This window comes from Salvelinus alpinus, chromosome 33 (genome assembly GCF_045679555.1).
Source record: "Salvelinus alpinus chromosome 33, SLU_Salpinus.1, whole genome shotgun sequence".
NCBI lineage: Eukaryota > Metazoa > Chordata > Actinopteri > Salmoniformes > Salmonidae > Salvelinus > Salvelinus alpinus.
The window spans coordinates 28,712,769-28,731,618 of record NC_092118.1 but is presented as its reverse complement, the minus strand read 5'-3'; the positions used below and the strand labels follow the sequence as shown (position 1 = coordinate 28,731,618).

General features: G+C 43.3%; 1 protein-coding gene across 2 annotated transcripts in view; it reads right to left on the bottom strand.

Annotated features, from left to right (window-relative positions):
- LOC139562757 (talin-2) overlaps window positions 1-18,850 on the bottom strand; it is a 132,008-nt gene that overhangs the window by 77,255 nt on the left and 35,903 nt on the right. For both annotated transcript variants that reach the window (XM_071380751.1, XM_071380750.1), the window contains exon 2: window positions 12,227-12,274. The gene's annotated coding sequence lies outside the window, so the exon portion shown is untranslated. The remainder of the gene's footprint in view (window positions 1-12,226; window positions 12,275-18,850) is intronic.

The window sequence follows — 18,850 nt, the reverse complement described above, 5'->3', positions numbered from 1 at the left end:
GTGGTCGCAAATACAATACTGTGTGTGTGTGTCCACCAATACAATATAGCCTCATCTTATGACCGTCAGGCTGGCTCTACAACAGCACATGGCCTTCGGGGTAACACAATGAAGGTTGGAATAGAATCACATCTACCTCAGATTTGATCAAGTTCCATTTTGCAAAAAATGTAATCCCTACGGCCAATTCTACATTCAACCATGATGAACTCAGATGAACTCAAATTAGCCTGCTGCAAGTGAGATGGATTTGTTTGGGGAGAAGGGCGTGGTAAAAAAAAAAAAAAGAGAGCAACATCTGGTGCGAAGCTAACAGTGAGAGACGCAGCAGGCTTCTTAAATATCTTCTTGATAAACTGAGGCTAAAGGTTCTAATGCATTCCCGGAGCATGTAGCAGACTATGATCCATCCATTTTACATGGAGCGCCTGTGGATAATAAATAGGTTAGTGATGTCAGACCATCTTCTCCATGCAGCCAGTCCCCACATGAATGATTACAGAAACATACATGAGTTTCTCAGACTAAACAGGATGGGCCATATTAGTTTGATGGAGTGTGTGGACATGTCTACTTGTGCACAGAATTGTGTATTAAAAGTCCTAAGAAACACCAAAGGGTGGTCGGTGTGTGAGGACCAGGGCTGTAGGTGTGGTAGAGACAGTATGCCAGTGCTTTAGTGCATGGGTACCACACATGCAAACCTACTATGTACAATCAAAAGACACACACACTGTTGCAGAAGTTAGGTGGTGTGTCCCTGCTGCCTGGTTTACTTGGTGATTTATCAACTTCACATGTATCGCATTAGCACGGCATCTGGATTCTCTCCAATACACAAACACAGTGGGCGACGCTGAATTACGTGTGTGTGTGTTGGGGTCAGGAGGTCTGTGTCAGTAGGCAGCAGCATTAAACACAGAGGTAAGGTTTCACCCAGAGAGGAGAGGAGCCTCTGACCCCAGACAGACCTGCTGGAGGGTAACTAGAGAAGGAGCAAGACAGAGGCCATCTCCAGCCTCATCTATCAACTTAATGGCTACAGCCTCCCTCATCTTCTCAACCCACTGTCTCTGGACGCTCCATGTAGCCAGGGCTGCCTGCCTGCAGGCACATATCTAGGACCAGCTTAGCCTCTCCCAGTCTGAAACAAAATACCGGGAATTTACCCCTAGTACTCTACTCCTACCTGCGACCTGATGGCTACTGACAACCCACATCTCCAACATGTCCGTTCAGTCATGGGTTGCCATGGTTACATAAACTGCTTGCAGTAATCTTTGTCCTGACATTTTCAAAACAAAAGACAGGGGGAACAACTACACACTGTCAATGTACCCACACCGCAACAGTCCCAGATTGACGATAAGTAGATTCTCCTCTCTCAGTGGAGGCAGTAGAACCACATCAAAAAGGCAAGGCAGTCAGCTTGGATCAGTGAGTGAGTAAAATATACCCTGCAGATACTGAATGACACATTCTCTCCAAGACCAAACCCCTATACAGAACCAGGAGGTCACTCACCCACACAACTCTCCACCCACAACATTATGCAAAAGGAGTAACATGATCAAAGCCAGCTACAACACAGGAATAGGGAGTCCCCTATGATGTCAGGTGCAGATATCAAATGACAGGCCAACCGTGGGTTTTATGATGTAGTTCTGCATACATGTAGTCTGATTACTAGTCATGTCTGGTAAAATCCCTTGTGAGGGGCTTTCAGGGACAGAGAACCTATACGGTTTCCATGTTTCTGTTCCACCAGCTTAGATTGTTTCCCTGCAGTCATAAGAAGGTTGTGAAAGATTTTTGAAAGGACAGCAACAACAGGAAGTAAAAGGCATCAGGCATAAATCTCAGCTCCTGAACCGGACACTCAACGAAGGGCTGAGCCAGAGCAGACATGACAGCAGGGCTGAGCCAGAGCAGACATGACAGCAGCATTTGCACTTACCACCCCTGGACCTCCTGAAACATGCTGCGTAAGCAAGCACTGTCGATAACTAAACAGTCACACACACCCCTCTTCTGGTTCGCCCTGTGTGAGATCCTCTTCACACTCCACTATATCTCCATGTCAGCTGGAGGCAGCAGGAGCTAAAGCACTAGATGAGCCAAGCTCAGAAGTGAGTCATTATACTATGGTTCTGGGTGGGTGTTCGTCAATCCTGCCTCTCTGCCTGCCTCGCTGCCTGCCTGCTTAGGCATAAACATCTCCATACAGCACACATCAATCTCCCTGGAACACACAACTTGCTTTGGGTAGCGTCCCAAATAGCACCACATCCATATTTAGTGCACTACTTTGACCAGGGGATATAGGGTTCTGGTCAAAAGTTGTGCAACAAATTGGGAATATGGTACATTTGGGATGCAACCTGGGACACTCTTCCAAACAGAGGGATTCCTGAGACACTCAAGAACGTGTGCTTTTCAATGCGACCACTGACTTCCCTACAGGAAGATCTCACAAAAGAATAGTACTACCAGTCGTTCTGTAGACAATAGTGTAGGTGGGATCTAGGCGTTACAAGGCTGTAGGTGCACTTAAAATCCCATCAAAATGGCTGAAATACAGTGCCTTCAGAAAGTAGTCATACCCATAGATGTATTCCACATTGTTGCGTTACAGCATGAATTCAAAATGGATTAAATAGCTTTTTTCCCCTCTCACCCATCTACACACAATACATCATAATTACACAGTGAAAACAAGTTTAGAAATGTTTGCAAATTTGTAACAGAAATCTCTGATTTACATAAGTATTCACACCCTGAGTCAATACTTTGTAGAAGCACCTTAAGCAGTGATTACAGCTGTGAGTGTTCTGGGTAAGTCTCTAAGAGCTTTCCACACATGGATTGTGCAACATTTTCCCATTATTCTTTTCAAAATTCTTCAAGCTCTAGTTGTTGATCATTGCTAGACAACCCTTTTTCAGGTCTTGCCATAGATTTTCAAGACTGTAACTCAGCCACTCAGGAACATTCACTGTCTTCTTGGTAAGCAACTCCAGTGTAGATTTGGCCTTGTGTTATAGGTTATTATAGTGCTGAAAGGTGAAGGTATTTTAAAACCTCCCTGGTCTTTGTGGTTGAATCGGTGTTTGAAATTCACTGCGACTGAGGAACCTTACAGATAATTTAATGTGTGGGGTACAGAGATGAGGTAGTCATTAAGAAATCATGCTAAACACCATTATTGTGCACAGAGTGAGTCCATGCAACTTATTAAGCAAATTTCTACTCCAGAACTTATTTAGGCTTGCCATAACAAAGGGGTTGAATAGTTATTGATTCAAGACATTTCAGCATTTCATTTTAATTCATTTCAATACAGTAGGCAAGAGAGGAGCATGTCAACAAGTCACATTTCTAAAAACGTGATTCCACTTTGACATTGTGGTATTGTGTGTAGGCCAGTGACAAAAAATCTAGTTAATCCACTTTAAATTCATGCTGTAACACAACAAAATGTGGAAAAGGGGGTGTGAATACTCTCCTCTGTCCATGTACTGTACATATTATCCATATAGACTACTGTGTATACACTATTCAATACATTAATTTCAATGCATTACACAGCCTACATATATTATCTATGTTCAGTTTCAGCGCACTTGATCATTTCCGATGACTTACAACACAATATTCTACAGGCTACATTCTGTCCCTCAAGTCCTTTCACCATGTGGGAGTCCCATCAGTGACACAGGAGCATGGATTCTATCCTAAAGAGAGGGAAATCAACACTCTGTCATGTACTAGATACAGCTGAAGTCGGAAGTTTACATACACTTAGGTTGGAGTCATTAAAACTTGTTTTTCATCCACTCCACAAATTTCTTGTTCACAAACTATAGTTTTGGGAAGTCGGTTAGGACATCTACTTTGTGCATGACACAAGTAATATTTCCAACAATTGTTTACAGACAGATTATTTAACTTAGAATTTACTGTATCACAATTCCAGTGGGTCAAAAGATTAGATACACTAAGTTGACTGCCTTTAAACAGCTTGGAAAATTCCCCCAAAATTATGTAATGGCTTTAGAAGCTTCTGAAAGGCTAATTGACATCATTTCAGTCAATTGGAGGTGTACCTGTGGAGGAATTTCAAGGCCTACCTTCAAACTCAGTGTCTCTGTGCTTGACATCATGGGAAAATCAAAAGAAATCAGCCAAGACCTCAAAAAAAATTGTAGACCTCCACAAGTCTGGTTCATCCTTGGGAGCAATTTCCAAACGCCTGAAGGTACCATGTTCATCTGTACAAACAATAGTACGCAAGTGTAAACACCATGGGACCACACAGCTGTCATACCGCTCAGGAAGGAGACGCGTTCTGTCTCAGAGATGAACGTACTTTGGTGCAAGAAGTGCAAATCAATCCTAGAACATCATCAAAAGGACCTTGTGAAGATGCTGGAGGAAACAGGTACGGAAGTATCTATATCCACAGTAAAACAAGTCCTATATCAACATAACCTGAAAGGCCGCTCAGCAAAGAAGAAGCCACTGCTCCAAAACCGCCATAAAAAAGACAGACTACGGTTTGCAACTGCATATGGGCACAAAGATCATACTTTTTGGAGAAATGTCCTCTGGTCTGATGAAACAAAATAGAACTGTTTGGCAATAATGACCATCATTATGTTTGGAGGAAAACGGGGGAGGCTTGCAAGCCAAAGAACACCATCCCAACCATGAAGCACGTGGGTGGCATAATCATTTTGTGGGGGTGCTTTGCTGCAGGAGGGACTGGTGCACTTCACAAAATAGGTGGCATCATGAGGGAGGAAAATTAGGTGGATATATTGAAGCAACATCTCAAGACATCAGTTAGGAAGTTAAAGCTTGGTCGCAAATGGGTCTTCCAAGTGGACAATGACCACAAGCATACTTCCAAAGTTGTGGCAAAATGGCTTAAGAACAACAAAGTCAAGGTATTGGAGTGGCCATCACAAAGCCCTGACCTCAATCACATAGAAAACTTGTGGGCAGAACTGAAAAAGCGTGTGCGAGCAAGGAGGCCTACAAACCTGACTCAGTTACACCAGCTCTGTCAGGAGGAATGGGCCAAAATTCACCCAACTTATTGTGGGAAGCTTGTGGAAGGCTACCTGAAATGTTTGACCCAAGTTAAACAATTTAAAGCAAATGCTACCAAATACTAATTGAGTGTATGTAAACTTCTGACCCACTGGGAATGTGATGAAAGAAATAAAAGCTGAAATAAATAATTCTCTACTATTATTCTGACATTTCACATTCATAAAATAATTTGGTGATCCTAAATGTCAGGAATTGTCAAAAACTGAGTTTACATGTATTTGGCTAATGTGTACGTAAACTTCTGACTTCAACTGTAGGTACACATAATCCTCCTACTCATGATTCCCCTCAAGCCTCGTCACTGCAGCTGCTAGCTGGAATGGGAACACACAGGACACATTCCAGTTTCAAACTCCAGTTCCTAAAGGCTTCGGCTCCAGAAGACATCTCTCTGCTTGGCCTGCTTCCCAGTCCTGACAGGTGCAGGTACAGGCCACTGGGTTTCTGCCCAGGCTATACAAGTTGACTGTGATGCCCTGTGGAAAGCACAATGGCCCTGATGGCATGGAGTGCCTGGAAGGTGACAAACGACTGTTCCAGTGCCAGCCAGCTGCAGCAAGGGCATTGGCCTAGTGGCCTCTAACCCAGACCCAGCCAACAGCCATACCAGTGAATTGAAAACCACTAGCAAGAAGACAGATGTGTGTGAGTGAGTGAGAGCATGACGGTGTGACCATGACCGTGTGAGGCAGAGGCCTGTAGCTACGACATCACTTATTTATCGAGCATGTAATTTATCTATTTTAGGAAACACTTAATAGCCTAACCACATCATGTAAACCTTAACACACAACAGCTCATAGCCGTTAGCTACAGTCCCACAACAACATGTGCCCTTGTCTCTTACCATTTTCCAACAACTGGTATTTTATGAATTGAGGGAGGCTTAGACAGGCAATTCAATGACGCCATGTTGTTCACTAAATATTTTCACATCAACAGTCCATGGGAATTGAATGTGATGTCTGCCCTGAAACGTGTTGGTTTCTCAGCCATTGAATAAAGCTATTGCAACACTGTTCATAGTAGAAGAGAGCTTTGAAGACGGTTAAACAAATCATTTTTGTAGGTAGTTAAATGACATCAACCAAGTCAAAAATAAGCAACCACCAACTAACAGTCTGCTTCAGTCCAACACTGTTGGATATATTAATTGTTATTACATTTAGTAGGTTTTTATGTTGTTTGATGTTGTTGGTAGTGTCATAAATTCTCACTAAAAATAAACATCTGCGTTCAAAAAAAAGAGTGAAGATCCTGTCTTACTTCCAGAGAGGATAGTCTAGGCAGTAGCTTAACCTCTCCACTTCACATCATACTGCTTACTCTTCTGTCAGGTCAGCCTTGAAATGACCTTCCTGATCTATTTCAGTCTGGCATGGTTCTCACTACAAATACCATTAAGGGCTCTTAAAAAGTGCTTAAAGGGCTCTACACTGCAACACTCAATTGATCTTCTTGGCAAGAGAACACAATCAAAAGGATAGGTTCTACCCTGGCAAGGTTGACGATAAAGGTTAAGAGAACGAAAAATACACCACATGACCAAAAGTATGTGGACACCTGCACGTGGAATATCTCATTCCAAAATCATGGGCATTAATATGGAGTTGATTCCCCCTTTGCTGCTTCTGGGAAGGCTTTCCACTAGATGTTGTAACATTGCTGCGGGGACTTGCTTCCAGCCACAAGTGCATTGAGGTCGGGCACTGATGTTTGGTGATTAGGCCTGGCTCGCAGTAAGCGTTCCAATTCATCCCTAAGGTGTTTGATGGGGTTGAAGTCAGAGCTCTGTGCAGGCCAGTAAAGTTCTTCCACACCGATCGACAAACCATTTCTGTATGGATCTTGCTTTGTGCACTGGGCATTGTCATGCTTAAACATAAAAGGGACTTCCCCAAATGGTTGCCACAAAGTTGTAAGCACAGAATCGTCTAGAATGTCATTGTACACTGTAGCGTGAAGATTTCCCTTCACTGGAACTAAGGGGCCTATGCCCGAACCATGAAAAACAGCACCAGACCATTATTCCTCCTCCACCAAACTTTACAGTTGGCACTATGCATTTGGGGCAGGTAGCGTTCTCCTGGCATCCGCCAAACCCAGATTTGTCAGTCGGACTGCCCAGAGTCCAATGGCAGCAAGCTTTACGCTACCCCAGCCGACGAACAGTTCTTGTGCTGACGTTGCTTCCAGAGGCAGTTTGAAATGCGGTAGTGAATGTTGCAGAGGACATACTATTTTTACATCCTACGTGCTTCAGCACCCGGCGGTCCCGTTCTGTGAGCTTGCTGGAAATGTAGAATCCTATGACGGTGCCATGTTTAAAGTCACTGAGCTCTTCAGTAAGGCCATTCTACTGCCAATACACCTGTCAGCAACCTGTGTGGCTGAACTAGCCGAATCCACTCATTTGAAGGGGTGTCCACATACCTTTGTATATATAGTGTAAATAAATTAATTGGACCAGCATCGTTAGAAAACTGACGTAGTGAATGGTAGCAGTAAAGAAAGTCTGCTATAAAAAAATACCAGCTAACTACTCAAACACAACTGTTTTCCTGTAATATCATTAATTTAAACATTTTTCAAATGATCTACAACCACTTTATTACATGTTTTTGCGACCGCTAGTCGTGTTTTCAATGTTAATCCTGTAAAATCAGCAACAGCGCTGGCCCAATTAATGTGTTGATTTGCAGATGTGTCGCATGGAATTCTTACATGGTCTTAACCTGTATTTTTTCTAAAATCAAATCAATGTTTATTGGTCGGGTACACAGATTTGCAGATGTTACCGCAGGTGCCACGAAATGCTTGTGTTCTAGCTCTCAACAGTGCAGTAATGCCTAGCAACACAAAACAAACATAATCCAAAAAGTGAAATTAAAGAATATAAAGAAATGTCTGAAAAAAATGTAATTAACAACCCAAATAGCACTGTAAAAGTAATCCAAATGCAATCTACACTGGATAATCTACACAAGATATAATAAGAATGATATGTACAGTAGTAGATATATTAGTGTGAGCTGTGTCAAGAATACAGTATAAAAGTATGTGGTGTGTATCAACAGTGTAACTAAAAGACAATGTAAAGTAGTAGAAATATTAGAATGAGCTACGTCAAGAATACAGTATAAAAGTATGTGGTGTGTATCAACAGTGTAACTAAAAGACAATGTAAAGTAGTAGAAATATTAGAATGAGCTACGTCAAGAATACAGCATATAAATACACAGAACCAAACCCCATAGCAAAATGGATAGAATTGCAGGAAATTAGCTTTCAGACCTGAGCTGCTAATGATCTGCGCTTTCGATCTAGCATCCTGGAAAACTTATGGAAACCACTACTTGATTGAGTAGGAAACCACTGCCTTCCCTCAGGAGAGGTTAGAGCTCTAAATAGGAAAATTACAACTAATTTCCCTTGTTCAACTAATGCCCCATATTTAGGCAATTATCCATATGTAAGTAATTATAATATATGGATCTGTTTTTACAAATTGAATGCAACAAACAGTGTAACACAAACCAGCTGTAAAAAGGTATTAGGATATCAATTTCTCCTGGCTGTGGAAATAAGCCAGAACATATGCTTCCAACATTGAATATCCCCATGAAAGTAAATGACTTCTGCCTAATTGAGAAGTAATGAAACGATCCCAAAGCACCGTACAAACTAGGCTTTTTATTCATCGCAAGGGGACCAAGTGCACAAAAGAGGTACAACGGGATTCTAAGTAGTGTAACAGTCCCGTGTGGCTCAGTTGGTAGAGCATGGTGCTTGCAACGCCAGGGTTGTTGGTTCGATTCCCACGGGGGACCAGTACAGAGTATGAAGTATGAAAAATGTATGCGCTCATTACTGTAAGTCCCTCTGGATAAGAGTGTCTGATAAATGACAAATAAATTAAAGAAACACATTAAAGAAACACTTAGCTGATAATACAATAGCTTCAAATGTGAAAGCTAGGGCAAGCACAACCCAAGCAACAGTGCAGTCTTTATCGAGATTGAAAACAACCTTCAACAAATCACCCCAGTCAGATATTTGCCGTAGTGATTATGCTGTAGCTGAGCACCAATAAACATCTCACACAGTCAGATATTTGCCGTAGTGATTATGCTGTAGCTGAGCACCAATAAACATCTCACACAGCCAGACTTGGCAGATATCCAAGGCACAACTTGGATTACTTATCTACGAACTCAGGCAAAACCAAACAGGAAAGACGGCCACTCATCTGAGTCCAATCTCACCACACAATTGGCTCGTCTCTCAAGAGTTTTTTTTATTTACTGAGCATTCCTTCTCAAGATGATAAACTAATCTTCCAGATCTATAAACTGTGGAAATGAAGGCAACTGAACGTGTGTGTGTGTGCATGTGTAAAGTAATGCATAAATGAAGAAACTACCTTCACTACAGTTTTCTAGAACGTTTCTTAACCACAAAAGAGCTGCTACTATTATGGTGCTAGTTCAATCAGAGATCCATTAGCCCTGAGAGCTGGTGGCCTTGGTACTGCACTGATTGACCATGACTGGAGTGGACACCACAGAGAGCTACGACAGAACATCAGCAGGACTTTAGTAGATCGAGATGAGAAGGTCATTGAGATCCATTAGTGAACATTTCCTTTATTGGTACCTAGAAGATAGCAGCATTCTGATGACAGCCGACATATTTATACTTCCCTAGTTTCCCCTCTCTTTCCCTTTCTCACTCATACCACCAGCCACAATGCTAATGACCCACACAACACAGCAACTACTGCTGTCCACAGCCCCAGCTACACAGCTCTCCTCTCCTCCTAGTGTGTGTGGAGGCTAGCTGCTGACTATTACCACAGTCAGCTAGCAGGACCAAACTATTACCACCGTCAGCTAGCAGGACCAAACTATTACCACAGTCAGCTAGCAGGACCAAACTATTACCACAGTCAGCTAGCAGGCCCAAACTATTACCACCGTCAGCTAGCAGGACCAAACTATTACCACCGTCAGCTAGCAGGACCAAACTATTACCACCGTCAGCTAGCAGGACCAAACTATTACCACCGTCAGCTAGCAGGACCAAACTATTACCACCGTCAGCTAGCAGGACCAAACTATTACCACCGTCAGCTAGCAGGACCAAACTATTACCACAGTCAGCTAGCAGGACCAAACTATTACCACAGTCAGCTAGCAGGACCAAACTATTACCACAGTCAGCTAGCAGGACCACACTATTACCACAGTCAGCTAGCAGGCCCACACTATTACCACAGTCAGCTAGCAGGCCCAAACTATTACCACAGTCAGCTAGCAGGCCCAAACTATTACCACAGTCAGCTAGCAGGCCCAAACTATTACCACAGTCAGCTAGCAGGCCCAAACTATTACCACAGTCAGCTAGCAGGACCAAACTATTACCACAGTCAGCTAGCAGGACCAAACTATTACCACAGTCAGCTAGCAGGACAAAACTATTACCACAGTTAGCTAGCAGGCCCACACTATTACCACAGTCAGCTAGCAGGCCCAAACTATTACCACAGTCAGCTAGCAGAACCAAACTATTACCATAGTCAGCTAGCAGGCCCAAACTATATTACCACAGTCAGCTAGCAGGCCCAAACTATTACCACAGTCAGCTAGCAGGCCCAAACTATTACCACAGTCAGCTAGCAGGCACAAACTATTACCACAGTCAGCTAGCAGGCCCAAACTATTACCACAGTCAGCTAGCAGAACCAAACTATTACCACAGTTAGCTAGCAGGACCACACTATTACCACAGTCAGCTAGCAGGACCGACAGGATGTCCCGCACATCACAGAGAGGAACTCTGCAGCTACACAGCGAATATCACCGAGCACAAGTGGAGAACATAGGTGAGTGTGGGTGGGTGTGTGTGCAGAGAAAGATACAGAACAAGTGTGACTACACAATAGTCATCCATTGAGAGGGGTGGGCATGGAGAGAGAAACATGCAGAGAGAGAAACATGCAGAGAGAGAAACATGCAGAGAGAGAGACAGAGAGAGAGACAGAGAGAGAGACAGAGAGAGAGACAGGAACATACAGAGAGACAGGAACATACAGAGAGACAGGAACATACAGAGAGAGAGAGAGAGAGGAACATACAGAGAGAGAGGAACATACAGAGAGAGAGGAACATGCAGAGAGAGAGGAACATGCAGAGAGAGAGGAACATACAGAGAGAGAGGAACATGCAGAGAGAGAAACATGCAGAGAGAGACAGAGAGAGAGAGAGACAGAGAGAGAGACAGAGAGAGAGACAGAGAGAGAGACAGAGAGAGAGACAGAGAGAGAGACAGAGAGAGAGAGAGGAACATACAGAGAGAGAGGAACATACAGAGAGAGAGGAACATACAGAGAGAGAAACATGCAGAGAGAGAGACAGAGAGAGAGACAGAGAGAGAGACAGAGAGAGAGAGAGGAACATACAGAGAGAGAGGAACATACAGAGAGAGAGGAACATACAGAGAGAGAGGAACATACAGAGAGAGAGGAACATGCAGAGAGAGAGGAACATACAGAGAGAGAGGAACATACAGAGAGAGAAACATGCAGAGAGAGAGGAACATACAGAGAGAGAGGAACATACAGAGAGAGAGGAACATGCAGAGAGAGAGGGAGAGCGGGGGAGAGAACAGTAAAGAGAGAGAGATCTGGACTGTCTTCCTGCTATGCTCTGTTAACTCTTTCCACTTCCACAGGTCTCCTCGGCAACCAGGCAATGTTTGGGACATTCTTTGCCCAACTACCCTCTGACTATGCAAACGTGACACTCCTGGGGCCACCAACGGTGACGGGATTAAAGGTACGGATGTCATGTGGTGGTTAAACAACACTCACGAACACCACCATGATATGAACAATATTATATGCCACTTTGTGGCTTTACAAGTCTGGAAACATAAGACAACCATCCTTCTAAGTAGATTCTTTGCAAATGGAGACGGCACTTAATGAAAGGTGTTGGCCGAAGCCATATAAAAAAGGTATGAACCATGTTTCTGAAGCTTTGGTTAACAGTAGGAGCAGTGGACTTCAAAACAATCTCCATAATCTCTAGCACATTCAGAGTCTTACCTTATCCCTGCGGGTAATGCAGCCTAGGATATCTGCAGATATTCACAACTGAAAAAACAAGAGAAATCATGAGCTAATGTGAACAGAGATAAAATAAGAGGTTAAGAACAATACATAGCAGATGAATGTATCCCACATACAGTGCATTTGGAAAGTATTCAGACCCCTTGACTCTCCCACATTTTGTTTTGTTACAAACTTTCAAAAATTGATGAAATTGTTTCCCCCCCTCAATCTACAGTCGTGGCCAAAAGTTTTGAGAATTACACAAATATTAATTTTCAAAGTCTGCTGCCTCATTTTGTATAATGGCAATTTGCATATATTCCAGAATGTTATGAAGAGTAATCAGATGAATTGCAATGCATTGCAAAGTCCCTCTTTGCCATGCAAATGAACTGAATCTCCAAAAAACATTTCCACTGTATTTCAGCCCTGCCACAAAAGGACCAGCTGACATCATGTCAGTGATTCTCTCATTAACACAGGTGTGCTTTGCCATTTATCGGATCATCAAGAACTTCAAGGAGAGCGGTTCAATTGTTGTGAAGAAGGCTCCAGGGCGCCCAAGAAAGTCCAGCAAGCGCCAGGACCGTCTCCTAAAATTGATTCAGCTGCGGGATCGGGGCACCACCAGTACAGAGCTTGCTCAAGAATGGCAGCAGGCAGGTGTGAGTGCATCTGCACGCACAGTGACGCAAAGACTTTTGGAGGATGGCCTGGTGTCAAGAAGGGCAGCAAAGAAGACACTTCTTTCCAGGAAAAACATCAGGGACAGACTGATATTCTGCAAAAGGTACAGGGATTAGACTGCTGAGGACTGGGGCAAAGTCATTTTCTCTGATGAATCCCCTTTCTGATTGTTTGGGGCATCCGGAAAAAAGCTTGTCCGGAGAAGACAAGGTGAGCGCTACCATCAGTCCTGTGTCATGCCAACAGTAAAGCATCAAGAGACCATTCATGTGTGGGGTTGCTTCTCAGCCAAGGGAGTGGGCTCACTCACAGTTTTGCTGAAGAACACAGCCATGAATAAAGAATGGTACCAACACATCCTCCGAGAGCAACTTCTCCCAACCATCCAGGAACAGTTTGGTGACAAACAATGCCTTTCCAAGCATGATGGAGCACCTTGCCATAAGTCAAAAGTGATAACTAAGTTGCTCGGGGGAACAAAACATCAATTTGTTGGGTCCATGGCCAGGAAACTCCCCAGACCTTAATCTCATTGAGAACTTGTTGTCAATCCTCAAGAGGCGGGTGGACAAACAAAACCCCACAAATTCTGACAAACTCCAAGCATTGATTATGCAAGAATGGGCTGCCATTAGTCAGGATGTGGCTCAGAAGTTAATTGACAGCATGCCAGGGCAGATTTCTTATTCAAGACCTCTGCAGAGTCAACACTGCAAATATTGACTCTTTGCATCAACTTCATGTAATTGTTAATAAATAAAAGCCTTTGACACTTATGAAATGCTTGTAATTATACTTCAGTATTCCATAGTAACATCTGACAAAAATATCTAAAGACACTGAAGCAGCAAACTTTGTGGAAATTAATATTTGTGTCATTCTCAAAACCTTTGGCCACGACTACACACACAATACCCCCTCAATGACAAAGAAAAACAGGTTTAGACATCTTTGCAAAAAAAAAAAAACTGAAACATCACATTTACATAAGTATTCAAACCCGTTACTCAGTACTTTATTACAACTTTGAGTCTTCTTGGGTATGACGCTACAAGTTTGGCACAACTGTATTTGGGGAGTTTCTCCCATTGTTCTCTGCAGATCCTCTCAAGCTCTGTCAGGTTGGATGGGGAGCGTCGCTGCACAGCTATTTTCAGGTCTCTCCAGAGATGTTCAATCAGTTTCAAGTCCGCGTTCTGGCTGGGCCACTCAAGGATATTGAGACTTGTCCCGATACCACTCCTGCGTTGCCTTGACTGTGTGCTTAGGGTCGTTGTCCTGTTGGAAAGTGAACCTTTGCCCCCAGTCTGAGGTCCTGAGCGCTGTGGAGAAGGTTTTCATCAAGGATCTATCAGTACTTTGTTCCGTTCATCTTTCCCTTGATCCTGACTAGTCTCTCAGTCCCTGCCGCTGAAAAAAATCCCCACAGCATGATGCTGCCACCACAATGCTACAACCTGGGGTGGTGCCAGGTTTCCTCCAGACGCGACGCTTGGCATTCAGGCCAAAGAGTTCAATCTAGGTTTCATCAGGTGAGAGAATCTTGTTTCTCATGGTCTGAGAGTCCTTAGGTGCCTTCTGGCAAACTCCAAGCGGGCTGTCATGTGCCTTTTACTGAGGAGTGGCTTCCGTCTGGCCACTCTACCATAAAAGGCCTGATTGGTGGAGTGCTGCAGAGATGGTTGTCCTTTTGGAAGGTTCTCCCATCTCCATAGAGGAACTCTGGAGCTCTGTCAGTGACCATCTGGATCTTGGTCACCTCCCTGACCAAGGCCCTTCTCCCCCGATCTCGCAGTTTGGCCGGGTGGCCAGCTCTAGGAAGAGTCTTGGTGATTCCAAACTTCTTCCATTTAAAAACGGAGGCCACTGTGTTCTTGAGGACCTTCAATGCTGCAGACATTTTTTTGTACCCTTCCCCAGATCTGCGCCTTGACAAAATCCTGTCTCGGAGCACTACGGACAATTCCTTCAACCTCATAGCTTGGTTTTTGCTCTGACATGCACTGTCAACTGTTGGACCTTATATAGGCAGGTGTGTGCCTTTCCAAATCATGTCCAATCAATTGAATTTACCACAGGTGGACTCCAATCAAGTTGCAGAAACATCTCAAAGATGATCAATGGAAACAGGATGCATCTGAGCTCAATTTCGAGTCTCATAGCAAAGGGTCTGAATACTTAAGGTATGTTTTTTTATTTTATGAATTGGCAAACATTTCAAAAAAGCTGTTTTTGCTTTGTCGTTTTAGGGTATTGTGTGTAAATTGATGAGGATTTTATTTGATCAATTTTAGAATAAGGCTGTAACGTAACAAAATGTGGAAAAAGTCAAGGGGTCTGAATACTTTCCGAATGCACTGTGTCAGCAGCTTCACTAAACTAGAGCAGTATTATCCCATAGAGATGATACTACGAAGCAGTATTATCCCATAGAGATGCTACTACGAAGCAGTATTATCCCATAGAGATGCTACTACGAAGCAGTATTATCCCATAGAGATGCTACTACGAAGCAGTATTATCCCATAGAGATGCTACTACGAAGCAGTATTATCCCATAGAGATGCTACTACGAAGCAGTATTATCCCATAGAGATGCTACTACGAAGCAGTATTATCCCATAGAGATGCTACTACGAAGCAGTATTATCCCATAGAGATGCTACTACGAAGCAGTATTATCCCATAGAGATGCTACTACGAAGCAGTATTATCCCATAGAGATGCTACTACGAAGCAGTATTATCCCATAGAGATGCTACTACGAAGCAGTATTATCCCATAGAGATGCTACTACGAAGCAGTATTATCCCAGAGATGCTACTACGAAGCAGTATTATCCCATAGAGATGCTACTACGAAGCAGTATTATCCCATAGAGATGCTACTACGAAGCAGTATTATCCCATAGAGATGCTACTACGAAGCAGTATTATCCCATAGAGATGCTACTACGAAGCAGTATTATCCCATAGAGATGCTACTACGAAGCAGTAGGCCATATGCCATTCTTTAATAGGCAGTGCTTGAGAATGAACACACTGTTCAACATGTCGGATAATTATCCATCAGCTAACCATCAGGACATTATGACTGGTTAAATGAATGAGTATTACTTAATAGGAATCAAGCCTCAGTCCCCACAAGACAGCATAAGTTGAAAAGCAGAAACACATAAGAGGACGATAGTGATTTCATATAACACAAGATCATACTCAAATGTCAGTTTTCAAGGATAGCACGAGGACCAAAGAAACTAATTCAGGAGGAAGTGTATGAGGAGGTCAAATCAAACTGCTGCATTCAGCTGAAAGATGGACAGTAACTGATAGCTGTTGTGAATTTGATCACCTACTTACTCCTCATTCCTTCTATTGTACACCTCAGCTTTTAACCCTTTGGGGGTTAGCCACCACAACCTGAATCACTGCTGATGTGTGGATTTTAACACTAGCACCAACAACCTTACATTTTTGCACCAACAACCCCATTTTGAAAGTCAAATGTGCTCAATTCAAACATAACTGCCAGAGAGGCGCCCGGTGGGTCGGTTTTAGGTTTCTTCTGGTAACGGATCTACTGCACATCACAGTCATTTCTGAAACTCCTCTGAGACGCAGTAAAAGACAGTCAGGCGACAAGAAGCCCAGTCACAGCAGGTGAGGACAGAAACGGTGGGAAAGAGCACCAACGTCAATATAGTGAGGAGGACATGAAATGGTCCTGCTTATCAGATGGGGGTGAGATTGGATGTACTGTACTCCAGCAACCTAGGCCTAATCAGACCCCTCCACATATTGTACAACTAACCATGGCTGCTTATGAAATGGCACCACATTTTACTTTATAGTACACTACTTCTTCTGGCTAATAAAGTAGTGCACAATAGACTATAGGGAATAGGGTTCCATTTGTGAAAATCAGCAAGCGCCATCACAGCCAGCATGTTATTCTCACTTACTAAAGGCTATGAATACCTGGAAAAGGAGATAATGAGGTAATAATGAACTGATCAGCACAGATGTCAGCCTCCAGCTAAATAAATGTTGCGAATAAGACTTACAGAGAGAGTAGAACCTTATGTACAGATGTGGGATGTTCATTTAATTTGAATTTGCTGTTGCAGGAAATTGAACCAAATCCTGCTTTCAGAAAGTGTAAGGTAATCTTTGGTGGAAACACACCATCTCATTCCCTAGAGGGGTGTAGAGGTGGGGCACACAGGGCCATATCACCACTGCAATCTGTGGAGTAACAATGCACAACATGTGACTCCATTGTTGGGCTACATGTATCAACTATTTCCACAGTTTTTCATACAGCAAGGTGGACAGACTGAGGGCCCTGCAGACAATGTGGTGCCAGGGGAAACATCCCGGCCAGCGGTGAAAATTGCTTTTTAATAAAGCTGCACTCGATGGTATCCCAATTGAACACTATCCCCTGACCACACCCATTAATTTCAACAACAGTCTGATTAACACCAGACCGCTGGGCCTCGAGGGACCAGCTCCTTTTTATAACAACATTTTAAAACTGCTTTGTTCACATCCTCGCTCATCAACTCACCCACTTCTCCCCATCATACTTCACTTCATTTATTTCATCGGTTGTTATACATGTGAAATTCTTGTTGGTATAGTTTAGGTTCATTTGAAGCAATTATCGTGGTGCTCAAGTGGGCACGACACCTTCAACTGTTGTGAGAAGGAGGGGAGCAGGCCCTAGTGTTGGGAGGAGGAATGGGGCAAATGTTATTCCAAACTTTATCCGCAATGTTCAATTCTATTTTATTGCGACTCAAGCGATACCTCGGTCCATTCTACATGTAACTGCCAAAATAAAGGAAAAACGTTAGTAAATAAGGGATACAAAGTATATTGAAAGCATGGGGGTGCTTCCACACAGGAAGTTCCAGACAATTGTAGAATCTATGCCAAGGCACATTGAAGCTTGTCTGGCGGCTCGTGGTGGGCCGCCATGTTGGCGTTTCCTTTATTTTGGCAGTTACCTGTAGCAGCAGGCTACACAGAGAATGGAACAGCTGGATAGGGGAAATGGCTCAAGTCACGCAAAAGGGAAAGTAACTTTGCGGATAAAGTTTGGATTGACACAATTTAATGTGTACAACATCTAAAGAATTGCATCACTATACTGAGAGCTTTGCCATTTCTAAATGGACGTATTGGGCTGTTTTGGGAACCTTCGTTTTTTCAAAGCCCCCATACTACACAACGAGGATGAGGAAGTGATTTGCGGTAAGTTTCTCAAAAACATGAAATCACAAAAGGTGTCATTTACATCAAAAAGAGATTTGGTTTAAAAAAATAACATCCTTTAAGATTCTAACAACGACTGTTATATAGACTTACAGTGCCTTCAGAAAGTATTCACACTCCTTTGTGAATACATTTGGTAAGCAATATGTTTGGAACATCGAATCGCAATAAAATCAAGGTATCGAATCGCAATACATACAGAATCGTGAGAATCGCAATACATATCGATTCGGGCACCTAAGTATTTTGAGTTCCCTGGTATTTCCCTGCCCTAGAGTGTTGCTACTCAGTGCTCACTGAGGCCCGCTAATTGTCTGGGATGCGTCCCAAATGGCAGCCTATTCCCACTGCTTTTGACCAGAGCCCAATGAGCCCTGGTCAAAAGCAGTGCACTATATGGGAACCGAGTGCTATTTGAGACACATTCCTGGTGTCTTCGGCCACCCTCCTCCATGCATCACAGCAGGCCCAGCTATGTAATTAGCTAAGTGGGGCCAATGGAATGTGGGTCTTAGTAAATGCAGGGGAGAGATTCACATGTGGCCAAAAGACTCTGTCTGGGCCTACCACCTCTCATTACTTACCCACCTGTGTAATATCAACCATAGGCTTGCTTTGCCAAACTCATGAGGGGTGAAGAGACGAGAATATA